A 14,065-nucleotide genomic window follows, 5' to 3' on the forward strand; every position below is an offset into this window, starting at 1 on the left:
ATTATTAGATTGCCCAATACTATAAAAAAGGCCTTTATGAAATTATAAAAAAAAACCCCTAAAATCATGCTTTGATAATTTTATTTTCAAGGGCAATTGAGTTATTATTTTATTTTCTAAAAAATGAAAAATGAAAAATGATCTAAAACATAGTTAAGTGCTTTTTATGTTTAATGGTTTTCAAATAGTTTTATCATGCAAAAGAATTATGAAAAAGATCAAGGTACCCTTAAAAATTCTAAAATGACAAAATAAACCCCATAAAAATACAATTTTACACCAAGGCCAATTATACCTTTTTTTTTTATTTCCAATATTGCAGTACTTTTGCCACATTATTTAGATGTTTTTGTTAATTAGAGATTATAATTAATATAAGATGTATTCTCTGTCTCCATCTTTATTTATGTCATAAAATGAAGGTATAGCTTTAAAATTTGAAAATATTGGATTTAATTTAATTTTTTTATTTATTTTTATTAAATTTAAATTTCATTGATTTATCTTAAATATTTTATTTCAATTAAAATCTAGTTATTTAGATCTGGTTAAGCATTTATAAGTAAATAATTATACCGCTTAACTCATAATTTACAATTTCATTCAAATACATGTGAATATAACCATCCAATATATATATTAGAATTAGCTATGTATCAATAGAATCTAATAATCTAATATAGCATATATTAAGGAGGTATTGACTCAATTTATTTTAATAAATAAATTCAATCACAACTTTAAATATGGAGTTTAAGATGATCAAGTAAAAAAATGATATTATAAGTCACAAAACTATAATGAAATATACAATTAATTAACATTTATCAAATTTGAAGGAGAGTCAAAACTAATCCTTTTTTTTATTATTTTAAAAATTCAATCTGGTGTCTTAATTACAACAACTATGTGCTACGGAGGGAAAGCGACAAAAGATCTTCACAACTGTACTTGCAATTCTCACCACCGTTGTAAAAAAATCACACAAATGCTCCGATGACGGCTATGATTGTCACCATCCACAATTAACCTTCCCTGATCCTACCACAAGAGGACCTTATGGGCTGACCCCAACGAGCGCAGCGGGCATCTCCCAGTCCAGCCCCCCACCATCTACCCCACCGGACATTGGCACTAACCTTCCTCCATCACCTCCTCCTCTTCTGCTGTCACCCCCGACGCTTTCCCTGCCTCCTCCTGCTGTGCCTGCTATAACTGGGGCGCCACCTCCTAATAATCCGCCGAGTAGTACTGTGTTGGTGACTCCAGGTCCTGGCCTTGCTTAGCTTAGCCGTACTTTTTTTGTTATGGCTTTATTTTTATTGTGTTTTTTTATAAATTTTTTATGGTTCTAATAATTTTTTTATTTAAAAATATATTAAAATAATATTTTTTTATTTTTTAAAAATTATTTTTAATATTATTATAGTGGATGATCTAAAAACACCAAATAATATTAATTTTAAAAGTAAAAACATTTAATTTTTTTAAAAATATTACCGAAAAACAGAAATAAACAATTCTTAACCTATGTGAGACCAGACAAGTGCTTCACTGACATGATGGCATTCACAGGAGTAGCATATTTATGGACCTTGCAACTTGTTGAGGCCATGGAATGCAGGCGTCGAGGTTTGAAGAGTCAGGCACAACAGATGTTTAAAGAAAATTACAATTAGCAGCATCATTGTTGCAGATTTTTTTTTGAGTTCATCAGTTTGAAGTTCTGGGACACTGCAAATGACTGTAAGAACAGAAAGGTCAACGATTTCTCAAGAGAATTATTTACGGTCCTATAGCTTCATCAACAGGAGCACACAGCTTCTCATATCTTCCTACAGATAATCACAGTACATAGACGTTCGTAAAGTCCATTTCATTGGGTAATGTGCATATTTTTTTGGGGGACTAGTGAAAAAGAGAGTGAGTTCCAGAAATGATGGGAAGAAACTTAATGAATTGAGCTTGTGAATTGGGCGTATATATATAAAAACCAGAGAAGGCAGTGAAATCATAGCTTTGTACATGATCTTTGCCAAAAATACATGCTAATAATAAAAAGACATCATCATACAAATAAGCTATTTTAGGCAATGATGTAATTACATAAATATTTTGTATCTTCTGCGACACTCCCTCTCAAATTAGATCAAATCAAAAGTATTGATAACCAATAAAAATAAGAAAATAATAGAGCTTCAATGAACATATCAATTAGTTGATCACAATGGCAGAGATAAAGGGGCTGGCAGGAATGTCGACCTCAACAAGAAAAAAAAATTTCTAGTACTTTTCTTAAAAAAAAAGTCTTAGAGGAAATTTTTGTACCATTATTTAATTTGACCCTTTAATTTTTTTTTTCTTGCTCCATGCTTGGTTGATTATAAATATATACATATTTTGTTTGAATAAATTTAGATTGAACCTATTAATATTAATGATTATATTAATAATAATCTATTTCAATATATTTAGTTTGTTTATAAAACAAATGTTCAAAAATAATATATATAGTTGTTTGATTACCAAAAAAACATTATTATTAAAATAATACTTGTAAAATTCAAATCTATAAAAAAAATCTTAAGCCAAATTATTTCACATGTTACAAATATCATAGTACAATATCAACTAGTTGATCATAAATATATACATAATTTGTTTGAATAAGTTTAGATTGAACCTATTAATGATTATAATGATAATTTACTTTAATATATTTATTTTGTTTATGAAACACCGGTTTAAACACAATATATATAGCTGTTTGATTATTACAAAAAAAATTATTATTGAAATAATACTTGTAAAATCCAAATCCATAAAAAAAATCTTAAATCAAATTATTTCACATGCTGCAAATACTATAGTATAATATTCTGTTTCAACACTAAATCAAGTTACAACAAATCTCTTTTACTTTTCTAAGAAACTAAATATAAACTCCCAGCTAAAAATAAAACAATAAAAAAATTTAATTCAAAAATAAAATTGAGTTAAATTAAAATTTAGAAAAAAAATTATTATGTCAAAAGTGAAATTGAAAAAGATATAAAAACAATGTGACATAAAAAGAGGGGATAATTCATATTATGCTTAAAGAGGGGTAAAATGGTGAATTACCCTAGAAAAAAAGTATAAAAGGGAATATTTTCATCTTTTTAATCGGTAGCGGTAAATAAAAGAGAAACAAAAAAAAATTAATTTTTCAACAAAATTTTTAAAAAAACCAAGAGAAAATCAAGGGATTTAGGGAGGAATTGAGAGAAATATATAAACACACCTCTAAACATTGAATTAAAAAGAAAAAAAAGAAGAAGCAAACTGATCAAAAGAGAGGGGCTGCACATTCACAACAACAAAGAAAAAAAAAGATTAAAAAAATTCTTATTTTGTTGAGACTAAAAGACTTAAATAACATCTGGTAAGGGATTCTATATCTATTTTAGCAATTTTATGCAATTCCAATAATATTTAAAGTAGAAATCATGAATTTTAGATTAGAATTTACAAAAAAAAATTTGAAAAAATAAAAATTAACCATGAATTAATCAAATTGAGTTAGATTAGATTATGTTGGATGTTAAGTTTAGTAAAATTGATGAAGAAAACTTAGGATCTTTAAGAACCCATATGGCTGACCGAAGAGGAAATATAGGTTCATGAAGTATAATTGCATGTAATTAAATAAAATTATTGTGAATTAATATATTTTATGTGGAAAATGATTTTTGAAAGAATTGAATTATAATTTGAATTTTTATGGAAATTTTGTTGTATAATAAGAAATTTTGTTAAAATGAATATTGCATAGATTGATTTTATATGCTTGAATAAAAATGTAAATGAATATGAAGTGTTTTAGAGAATTAGAATTATATATATTAAAAAAATATTTATCGTAAAAAATAAAAAGGTATAAAATGTTTTGTTGATTATAAAATTCATAGACAAAACACGTGACAGTTTCATCCCTTGATTACCAGGGAGATTTTAGGCATGAAAATGATAAAATTTAAAATTCATCTCTCATAGCAATTATAGATAAGGATATTAAATTTTCAACTAAACTAATTTTATATAAATTACAGTTATAAAACTCCATATTTGAAATAAAAATCAAATAAAGGTCTAAATCTAGAGTAGCAGGACATATTCCACGTGTTATTGTAATTGATGATTTTTGTGTCCAGATTGAAGAACTGGGTTTAGTATTCTTTATCAATGTTGTAAAAAAATATTTTAATTTTTTTAAAATTAAACATGCATCAAACTGAGTTCTATAACTATGATTTCGATTAAAACATTAACAATCTTTAAAGTTGATTATAATGAACCACTTGAAATTAGTTAATTTTCAACTCATATTTGGAATCACTCTTAATTTAAAATTCTAATTTTTTATTGAAGTATCGAGAATGAAAAAGAGTGTAAGAAATGGTTACATGTGCAAGAATATGTGAGATTTTCTTTGTTAATAGAATTGAAAAAAATGTGGAATTAGATGAACAATTTAATTTGAAATACATTAAATAAAAGATGATAATTTCGGTAGATTATGTGAAGCTGATTGAAATTGACTAATTTAAATTGTTAAATAAATATTTGGAAATGAGAATTTATTTGGTAATGAATATAACAAGAAAATTTAATATGCTTGTTGATACAAGAGAGAATTCGAGAACTATACAACAGTAAAAAAACACTTCAAAATCTTTAGTAGTAGGTAGATATTCAATAACTTAACTTCTTGTTTTTGTAAGATTGTTGTTATAATATTTTGAATATGTTATGTTATATTGTATTTAACTTATTAAATATACGGTGGAATTAATCCTGATGATAAAATTAATGTTTGGTAAAAGGTAATGAATTTAGTCCTGGTGATGAAATTAATGCTCGGTAAGGGACCATAAAATTCATCCTGGCAAGGAGTAATGAATTTAGTTCTAGTGATATAGGATTAATATCCAATAAGGGACAATGAAATTCATCTCAATAAAGGAATTAATGTCTGGTAAGAGATAGAAAACACTAGTTCCCGATTATGGGAATAAAGTCTGGTAATTGACATAAGGAATTAATCTTTCCTGATATTGGGATTAATATTTGATATGAAGAAATGAAAATTGGATTTCCAGATGTAAGATTGTTACTTGATAAGTTTTTTTGTAAATGAAAATAATGCCTATACTTAGATGAATAAAGAATTATTTAATGTTGGATATTAGTTAAATAGAGTTCAATATGGATATTAATTAAATAGAGTTTTTTAATACTTAATAAAAAAATTTTGAACAATGATTATTGTGAACAAATTCTTGTAAAATAAAGAAAAAAAAGAAAAAAAGGGTTTTATTCCATCCACATAGTGATGGTATTGAACTAGTCAATCTTCAAACAAGTTTTCCTTTGTTTATTAAGCTTGGAACTGATTATACGAGAATGGTTAGGGTTTTGAAATATTGTATTTGATTATTTTAAAGCTCTACATTGATTGATATGATAAACAAAAAATTTATATATATATATATATATATATATATATATATATATATGAAAATGAACCATGAAATTGAACCTAGCTTGTATACTATCAGGAACAAAAATAATTGTTTCTCAATTTTCTATACTATTCACTATCTATTTATCACACATTTAATTTCCTAACTCCATTTTCATTTATTTATTCTTGTTAATTAATAATGTTAATAACTTGTAGTACTTCTATGATTAACTTATATAATAAAATTTTATTTTAAATTCAATAATTTTTCTATTGAAGTTGAGAATCTTAAAAGATTAAAATTATATGTGTGTGATAGAGAGAAAGAGAGATTATTTTTATGCTCCAAAAAGTTTAAATTCTAGTTTTTTAGGTCCCTTTTCAATTGTAAAGGGCCTGACCCTGTGGATTAAGAACTAGGGCAAGTAGCCCAGCTAATAGATTAAAGATTCAGGGTATTGAATATATCAAACTAGGACCAACCTAATATATGTAACAAGCCCACGCCAAGATTTCCACGTCCTCTTGCCAATTATTAATTATTAACAAAAACTAAAGTTTATGGGTAAAATTCTTTAACATTTTTTACTCTAATCAATCAGTTAAAAATAGAGTAAAAAATTTAACTCGATTAGGCTATATAAATTTGAATCCAAATGCATTCTTTTTTTAATAAAGTTAAATTGAAAAAAAAAAACTAGAGTAAAAAATGAGAGTGGTGGCATTGAGATTTTTTAAACAGTTCATTTTCATTCTTTTTTTTTTAGTTATTAGATAATTGATTTTTATAATTAAAAAATAAATAAATTTTAGAGCCAAACCCCATTTCTTTTAGTTATTGTTTTTTTTTAGTAAAGGAGAAAAAGAAGATTGCTAGATTTTGGTTTGGAGAGAAGAAGATTTATTATTAGGAAGGATTTAAACTTTTACTTTTATTTGTACCATTATATTTGTCGTTATTAAGGGGCAAGATAATATGTAATTACTATGTTAACTAGTCACTATGTTCATGAGTAAAAAAATATATGTTACTTAAATTACAGCGAAGACATATATTTTTTAAGAAGAAAGATACGCTTTAAACATTAAAAAAATATCAACAAATAAAAACTTGACCTAAAAAATAATTAAATAACAATGTAGTTTACTTTAAATAAGGTGCACTAAAGGTGATACATCTTTTTCTTACACAATTAATCCTTTACTCAAACTATCACAAACCATAGGTTTTTTTAATAATCATAATATTAGATGACGACTCTTAAACCTTAATCAAAATTTTATGATTAAACCCAAAATATTTTCCTTTCCTAACACCACCTCTAAGGAGGAATTTTAAAGTGAGCTGCTCAATGTCGCCTCGTAACACAAACATCTAGCACATTAACAACCAACTTAAAGCAAGATTAAACAAGAAAAACAATATTTTTATGCATTAATCAAAATCCAAGCTCAAAACTATATAAAACCATAAAAAATCCAAAATATCATTAAAACATGCAAGGGAGAGTTAGATCTTATGGGTATGCCTCATAAATATCACCTCTTAAATTAAGAGAAATTTATACCTTAAAAGCTCATTAATGATTGTTTTTATTTTGCAAAGTTTATCTTTATCATACTCAATGCTTGATCCTTTGATCAAAATGAAAAGGTTTTGGAGTGGTGGTAACAACTATAAGTTATGTAACTTACTGTTTTGCAATGATGGTTTTGTAACAAACTTGATTTTGGATATTCTTAGTGGTTTTGTTGAAGTTAGAGTTTAAAGAGTTGTTTCTAGCCTTTTTATCTCGAGAGAAACATGACAAAATTTTGATAAGAACCCACTCACTGAAATGGTTTAAAGTGTGAACTTATGAAAAAACAAGTGGTTTTACATGATAGATATCACAATTTTTTAAAGCCTTGTCATAACACCTTTGACATTATTATCATCGAAAACTACCTGAAGTTAGAAAAAAGGGTGCACACTTTTTCTTTGGATCTAATTTTTCTCTATTTAAAGGTATGTAACTTCACATTCATTTGTTTAAAGATGTCAACTTGATCAGTTTAGAACTACCCAAAGAAAAAAATGAACAGTAGACAAACAACATGTCGTTTACCCTATATTTCAAATGATTTGTTTTGAATATTAACCAGATAATATGTCATCTAGATTAACCACTAAGAAATTAGGGTTTGTAATATGTGATTTGGTCAAATTTTAATTTAGTCCCTATACTCTCAAATCTTATTGATTTTATCCTTAATTACCCTATAATTTTAAATTTTGTGCAATTTTATTATTACCAAATTCAATTACAAACCCTAGAGTCTAGTTCCTTTTTTTTTTTTTTTTTACTTCAATCATTGGTTTCTAATTTATGTAAATTGACTCTTAATTGATAATTTATCTTTTAATTTTATTTAATTTTGGCTATTGATTTTGATGATTTTAGTTCTTGTAGCCACATGTCTTTTTGTTTTGTTTTGTTTTGGTTTTGAATTTCTTCTATCAAGTTCTCAATTTCCCATCAAAACTTCAATATTTATACAATTAAACTCTTCATTTGACCAAACTAGCTTTTCAAAATTACAATTTAACCACTAGATTTCAATTTCTTTCAATTAGAGCTCAAATTAAACTCAAAACCAATTTTAATTGCAATTAAGCTCTCAAAAAATTCAATTAAACCCTGAAAAATCCCCATCTAGTTCTTAAACATTCAATTTTTAATTTCGCTTTTTAAATTAAAATTTTCATGTCAATAGAGCCTTCATCAGGACATATTGGATTGCTAATTTTTCTAACCTTGTATATTTTGATCCTTCTAACTAGTGTTTGACAATTTCCTATGTGTTCTTCATATTATATCCATTAATATATATATATATATATATATATAATTTTTCTTTTCATTAGTTTTTGTATTTTCTTTTTTGATTTTTTTCCTCTTTTCCTCTTTTTTGTATATTTATATGGGCCTCTAAAATGGGTAACAATACGAATCATGAGATCATGACAACACTATAGAAAGAAAATTAAAAAATAATTATGATTATAAAGCTTATTTCTCAATCAATCTAATATTTAAAGATGAAATTGAGAAAAAAAAATACATGTAAAAAATAGGAAAAAAAATTAAGTCAACACAGTTAACTCATAAAATTCTCGATCTAGGTCATAAGACTAAGATAATTCCATACAAAGCAAATCAAAATAAATTATAAAGTTGGATACCCAATAAACTTAATGTTGATGGATAAAATGAAAAAAAAAACAGACATAAGTTTGAAAACCTAAAAAAATATTCTCAATTTTTAAAAATTGTTTTAAGAACTAAAGTGTAAAAGTCCTTAGAATTTCACTATTCACTATTCACTATTGTAGTGAAATGTCAAAGAGTTTTAGTATATTATTAAATTGATGACTTGCGCTGCAACATGAGCTAGTAAAACATTATTGAGCACATAAAAGGGATTGATTAATACTTAAAAGTGTATTTTTATCAAGGTTTTATATCATCATTTTGCACTTGAAGTATCGATAACTCCTTAACTAAAGCATGTTTTATAATAATATATCTAATAATATAAGATACCTTTAATTTGTGGTAAATGTTCATTTTAAAAGCAGGCCTATCACATAAATGAAAGGATTGACTGATGACTTTAAGAACTTAAATTGCAAGGATAAAGAGATGGCCAAACATAGAAAAGAGATGTCGGTGCAATCCAAACCGGAACACTGTTCGGTAAATGGGTCATATCTGGAGCTATATATCTCAGATTTAGGTCCAATTTATATGGATGGAAAGGTAAGACATAGGCCTACAACTTTCATATGGAGCCCAAGATCTAAAAAGGCCATTATCAAGTCCAAATTGTAGAAACAACAAAGAAGCCCGAATCTGTCTTCCAGCCCGAGCACTGTTCGGTATTTTGGCCATATCTGGAGTTCTAGAAGTCCAAATGAGCTGAATGGAGTTCTAAAAGTCTAAATGACCTGAAATGTTTACACAAAAAACTTGAGACAATTTTCTACAACTTTTATGTTTCAAGTGAGTCTAATTTTGACGCTATTAATGATGTTTTGGGCAGACAAAAGAAGATAAGGATTGTCACCAAGTCAAGAGTTAGTCACCCACTCATCAATTAGTCAAGTCAATAGTTCCTAATTTTGACCTATAAAAGGAGGAATTTGCCATGCATTTAGGCATCTTGGTTTCCAGATCAAGATCATGCTATTGCTTTCTCTTTTTGTATTTTTTGTAATGTTTATGCTTTACTTTCATTAATATCAAGTTTATGCCTTTCATTTCCTTTCCTTTACTTAGTTAACTTTTATGTTCTTATTTTGTTTATCTATTTTGCTTTCTTTCATTATGTCTAGCTAAGTTAATTATGTCAAGGTGAAAAGGTTACACTAATGGTGTGAGAATAAGTATAATGTAAACTTAATATGGACTTTAATGTTTGATACTAACATGTTTTATATTTGTTATCTTGTTCACTCTTTAATACTTTGCTTGTTAAATAACTAATCTTGATTTATGTTGTATAACACTTGGCACAACAAATGCTTGGCACTTTCATAGCCCATAATGTATGGTATAACCGACACCTGAGCTATGAAAGGAACTTGATTTGTTGTTAACATAAGTTATAATCATGAATACTTGACGAGATGTACAAATGTTAGCATTAAGCGAATAAGATGATTAATGCAATTATGTTAACAATCTATAATCTAATTGGAACCTCCTTTGTGTATGGTTTCCAATTGAATAATAAGAGTTTACACTATAGTTGTTTGACATACCATTAGTAGAATCTCTAACCTTGACATTTGTTATTATCATTGTTTAATCCTTATGTTAATCTTTCATCTCAAAGTTCTCATCAACTTCTTCTTCTTTATTATTATTGTTGTTGTTGTTACTGTTATTGTTGTTGTTGTTTATAATTGTTGTTTATAATTTATACAATTAATCTCCCTGTGATTCGACCCCGATCTTACCGGGTTATTTATTACGTCGACACTCCTGTACTTGGAAGAAGACATTAATCTTTTTGTCGTGTCAGAGATGCATAGACAACGACCATATTTATAAAGATGCAAGAATAACCTACAACTCGAGTTGTTAACTTGGCTGAATCCAATAAGATTGAGCAAAAAAAATAAATAAATTTGGAAACAATCAATCAAAAGAAATGAGCCACTGATATTACACTAAGAAAAAAAGGAAAAAAAATCATTGACAACTCACTATCTCTCCATTGTGAACATTGTACATTACCAAAAACATTTGGTAAGACAATTTAAACTTGACTATAAAATTTGAATAATAACATAGAAGAATTTGTATGGTTACTAAAGTAAAATCCTAAAAAAGATAATTAAACAAAAAAAAATAAAGTGAGTATCCATCTATATTCAATAAATCAACTCTATTTAATTCAAAAATAAAACTTATTTTAAAAAATAAACTTAATAAAGAATAATAAATAAATAGAGCTTAGGTAGCCTAATTAAATAAAAAGAAATGATAAAATAAAAAAAAGCTAAATTTCTAATTAAATAAAAGTTAAAGGATAAAATCAAAAAAATAATAGCTTAAAAACATAATAAAAACACTAAAATAATCCTAAAATAAATCTTATAAAGTTAGGTTAATTTTTAAAATTTACAACTTGTAAAATATTAAATACATACTAAATCAAGTTCGAATCTAAACTAATTAAATGTTGAATAGTTAAATTGTGTAAAATAAATATTACTTTTAAAAATATTTCAAAATAAAAAACAAAAATAAAATCTATCAGAAAAAAATTCATGGAGGGTGGAATACAAAAAAATTCTAAATATTATCTTAGACTATAAAAATAATAAAAAATATGAGAATTAAATTTGATAAAATAAAAATAAAATAAAATAATTTAATTTATAAAATTATTTTAAAAAATTATAATTAAAAAAATAAAAACTGAATAAAAAATAAAAAATTAGGAATTGACTAGAAAAAAAGGTGGTAGGTAGCCACGACTGAAAAAGAAAAGGGCGAAAAAGAAGGAGAAAAAGAAGTGCTGTTAAACCGAATCTCTTACCGGTGCTCGCGCCATATATATAAAGAGAAGATGTTAAGATAAGCTGGAGCCACCTTAAACTGGAATAAGTTGTTCGCGCTATCCGATACAATTGAGAGATTGACGTGCTGTAAAACATATATAACGGTGTCACTGTTACAAACAATTTTTGTTTTTTGGTATTTTAAAATGTCGATCTGGTCCCCCTCTCTTAATTACCACACTTGACACTCGCTCTTCGTCTTCTTCCCACAGAACACCATCACCATGAAAAGAAGACGAAAAAGAAGCAAACCCCATCTCCTTCTGTAACTTATCAGACCCTTCTCAGCTTTTGTCCATAAAAATCTACAACAACAACAACAAATATGTGTTACGTAGGGAAAGCAACAAAGATCTTCATCTTCATTGTAACTGTACTTGTTATTCTCGGTCTTGTCTTGGGATATGAACTATTACGCCATCACCTTCACAAATCACACAAATGCTCTGGTGACGACGATGATTGTCACCCTCCACAATTAACCTTCCCTAATCCTACCACAAGCGGACCTTCTGGGCTGACCCCACCTAGCACAGCGGGCATCTCCCAGTCCAGTCCACGGTAGTGACTCCAGGTCCTGTTCATGCTTAGCGTAGCTTAGCTTATGGTAGCTGTACCTTTTGTGTCATGGCTTTTTTTATTGTATTTAAAAAAAAAAAACATTGTGAATAAATTTTTTTATGGGTTTGTACAGGGGATGGTTCGGTGGGTTGTGGATTGTATTGTCGAATTTCGAGCATTAGTGAATTTACAGAACTGTCCCTGATCTTTTGATTAAAAAATATGATGTTATTGATTCTTTGCTTTCCTGTTTTTTCCCCTCCCTTGATAATTGTTCTCCTTGCTATTTTCTTAATATTATTATATTCCCAGCAATTTTTAATGCATATCCATTTTTTTATTTTTTTATTTTGATACATAGCCAGTTTTAACTATTGTAATATTATGAAAGAAAAAGATAAGGACTGCCATGACAGGTGGTCTCCATTGATTTTTTTGGACGATCCTGAGCTGAGGTTACTATTATATGAATGCCCAGGAATCTGAAATGCAAAAGGTTGGAAGAAAAGGCCATTGGTGATTGCAGTCTGCAGATCTTCTCAGCCTTTTTTCTTTTTTCCTTTTTCTTTCATGGGCGTAAAGTTTAGCCTTTCCATGTGAGACCAGAGAGATATGTGCTTCACTCACATGGTGGCAGATACAGGAGTAACATATTCATGGACCTTGCAACTTGTTTAGGCCATGGAATGCAGGCGTCAAGGTTTGAAGAGTGAGGCACAAGAGCTGCTGGTTAAAGAACAATACAATTAGCAGCATCATTCTTGCAGATATATATATTTTTTTTTTTGAGTTCATTAGTTTCAAGTTCTGGGCACTGCAAAAGTTGAGAGAACAGAAAAGTCAATGATTTCTTTCTCACAGAATTATTTATGGTGCGATAGCTTTATCAACGTGAGCAGACAGCTTCTCATATCGTACAGACAATCACAACGCAGATGATCGAAAGGAACGTTTCATGGGGTAATGTGCTTGATTTTTTGGAGGGCTAGTGGGAAAGAGAGTGATTTCCAGATGTGATGGCCATTTCATTCGGCCCCGCATAAATTACGCCACTAGCAAGTACAATATAATTAAATACTTAAATATCATACAGTTCAAAGATATTACGGTTTATAAATATGACATTATAATAATATTATGGTCCATAATCCTGATATATAAAACTATGATATTTTTAAGGAAATCATTTTAAAAAATATTTAGATATTTGATTAAATAGTTAGATTATAACCAAAACAATTAGACTGTTTTGGTAATGATAAGGTTTTAGATTATTTTTGTGTTTTAAACATTAAAGTATTTATAAAATCATACTTTTTGTTAATTGAAAATTTTATTTATTTTCTGAATTGAAAATTTTATTTATTTTCTGATTTTAGAGAGGTAAGATATTTATAATTTTATTAAATTTTCGATCAATTTTTTATCTATATAGAAATCATACATAAAATTTTATTCAACTTAAAAAAACTTACAAAAAACCACCATAACCACAATCAACAAAACTAACTAAACTCAATATATTATCATATTCTTTAATCACAAGTAACATAGGAATGTAAAAAAAAAAATTATACATGCAAAATAAATATAAAATAATTTAAAAATATGATAACATAGGAATGTAAAAAAAATTATACATACAAAATAAATATAAAATAATTTAAAAATATAATATTCAAGTAATTCTAAAATATATAAACATAATTTATTTATCTATTTATGTTTATGTTATCTATAAGATGATCCAGACTCGTTAGTAGCACAACCAGCTCATGGCTAAATGATTTCATTCTTTATCATATCATCATCAAGAGTTAACCTCTCTCTAAAGACTTCAAGTTTAATACGATAAACATTTAATCACTTGGATGTTATAGTGT

The 14,065-nt window shown here is 27.2% G+C and overlaps 1 long non-coding RNA gene across 1 annotated transcript; it reads left to right on the forward strand.

Annotated features, from left to right (window-relative positions):
- Window positions 1–951: 951 nt before the first annotated feature.
- LOC105134316 (uncharacterized) lies at window positions 952–12,425 on the forward strand. Its single transcript, XR_843958.1, has 2 exons — window positions 952–1,269; window positions 12,196–12,425. It is a non-coding gene; the product is annotated as an uncharacterized LOC105134316 (long non-coding RNA).
- The last annotated feature ends 1,640 nt before the right edge of the window (window positions 12,426–14,065 follow it).

This window comes from Populus euphratica, unplaced genomic scaffold (genome assembly GCF_000495115.2).
Source record: "Populus euphratica unplaced genomic scaffold, PopEup_1.0 scaffold67.1, whole genome shotgun sequence".
Lineage (NCBI taxonomy): Eukaryota > Viridiplantae > Streptophyta > Magnoliopsida > Malpighiales > Salicaceae > Populus > Populus euphratica.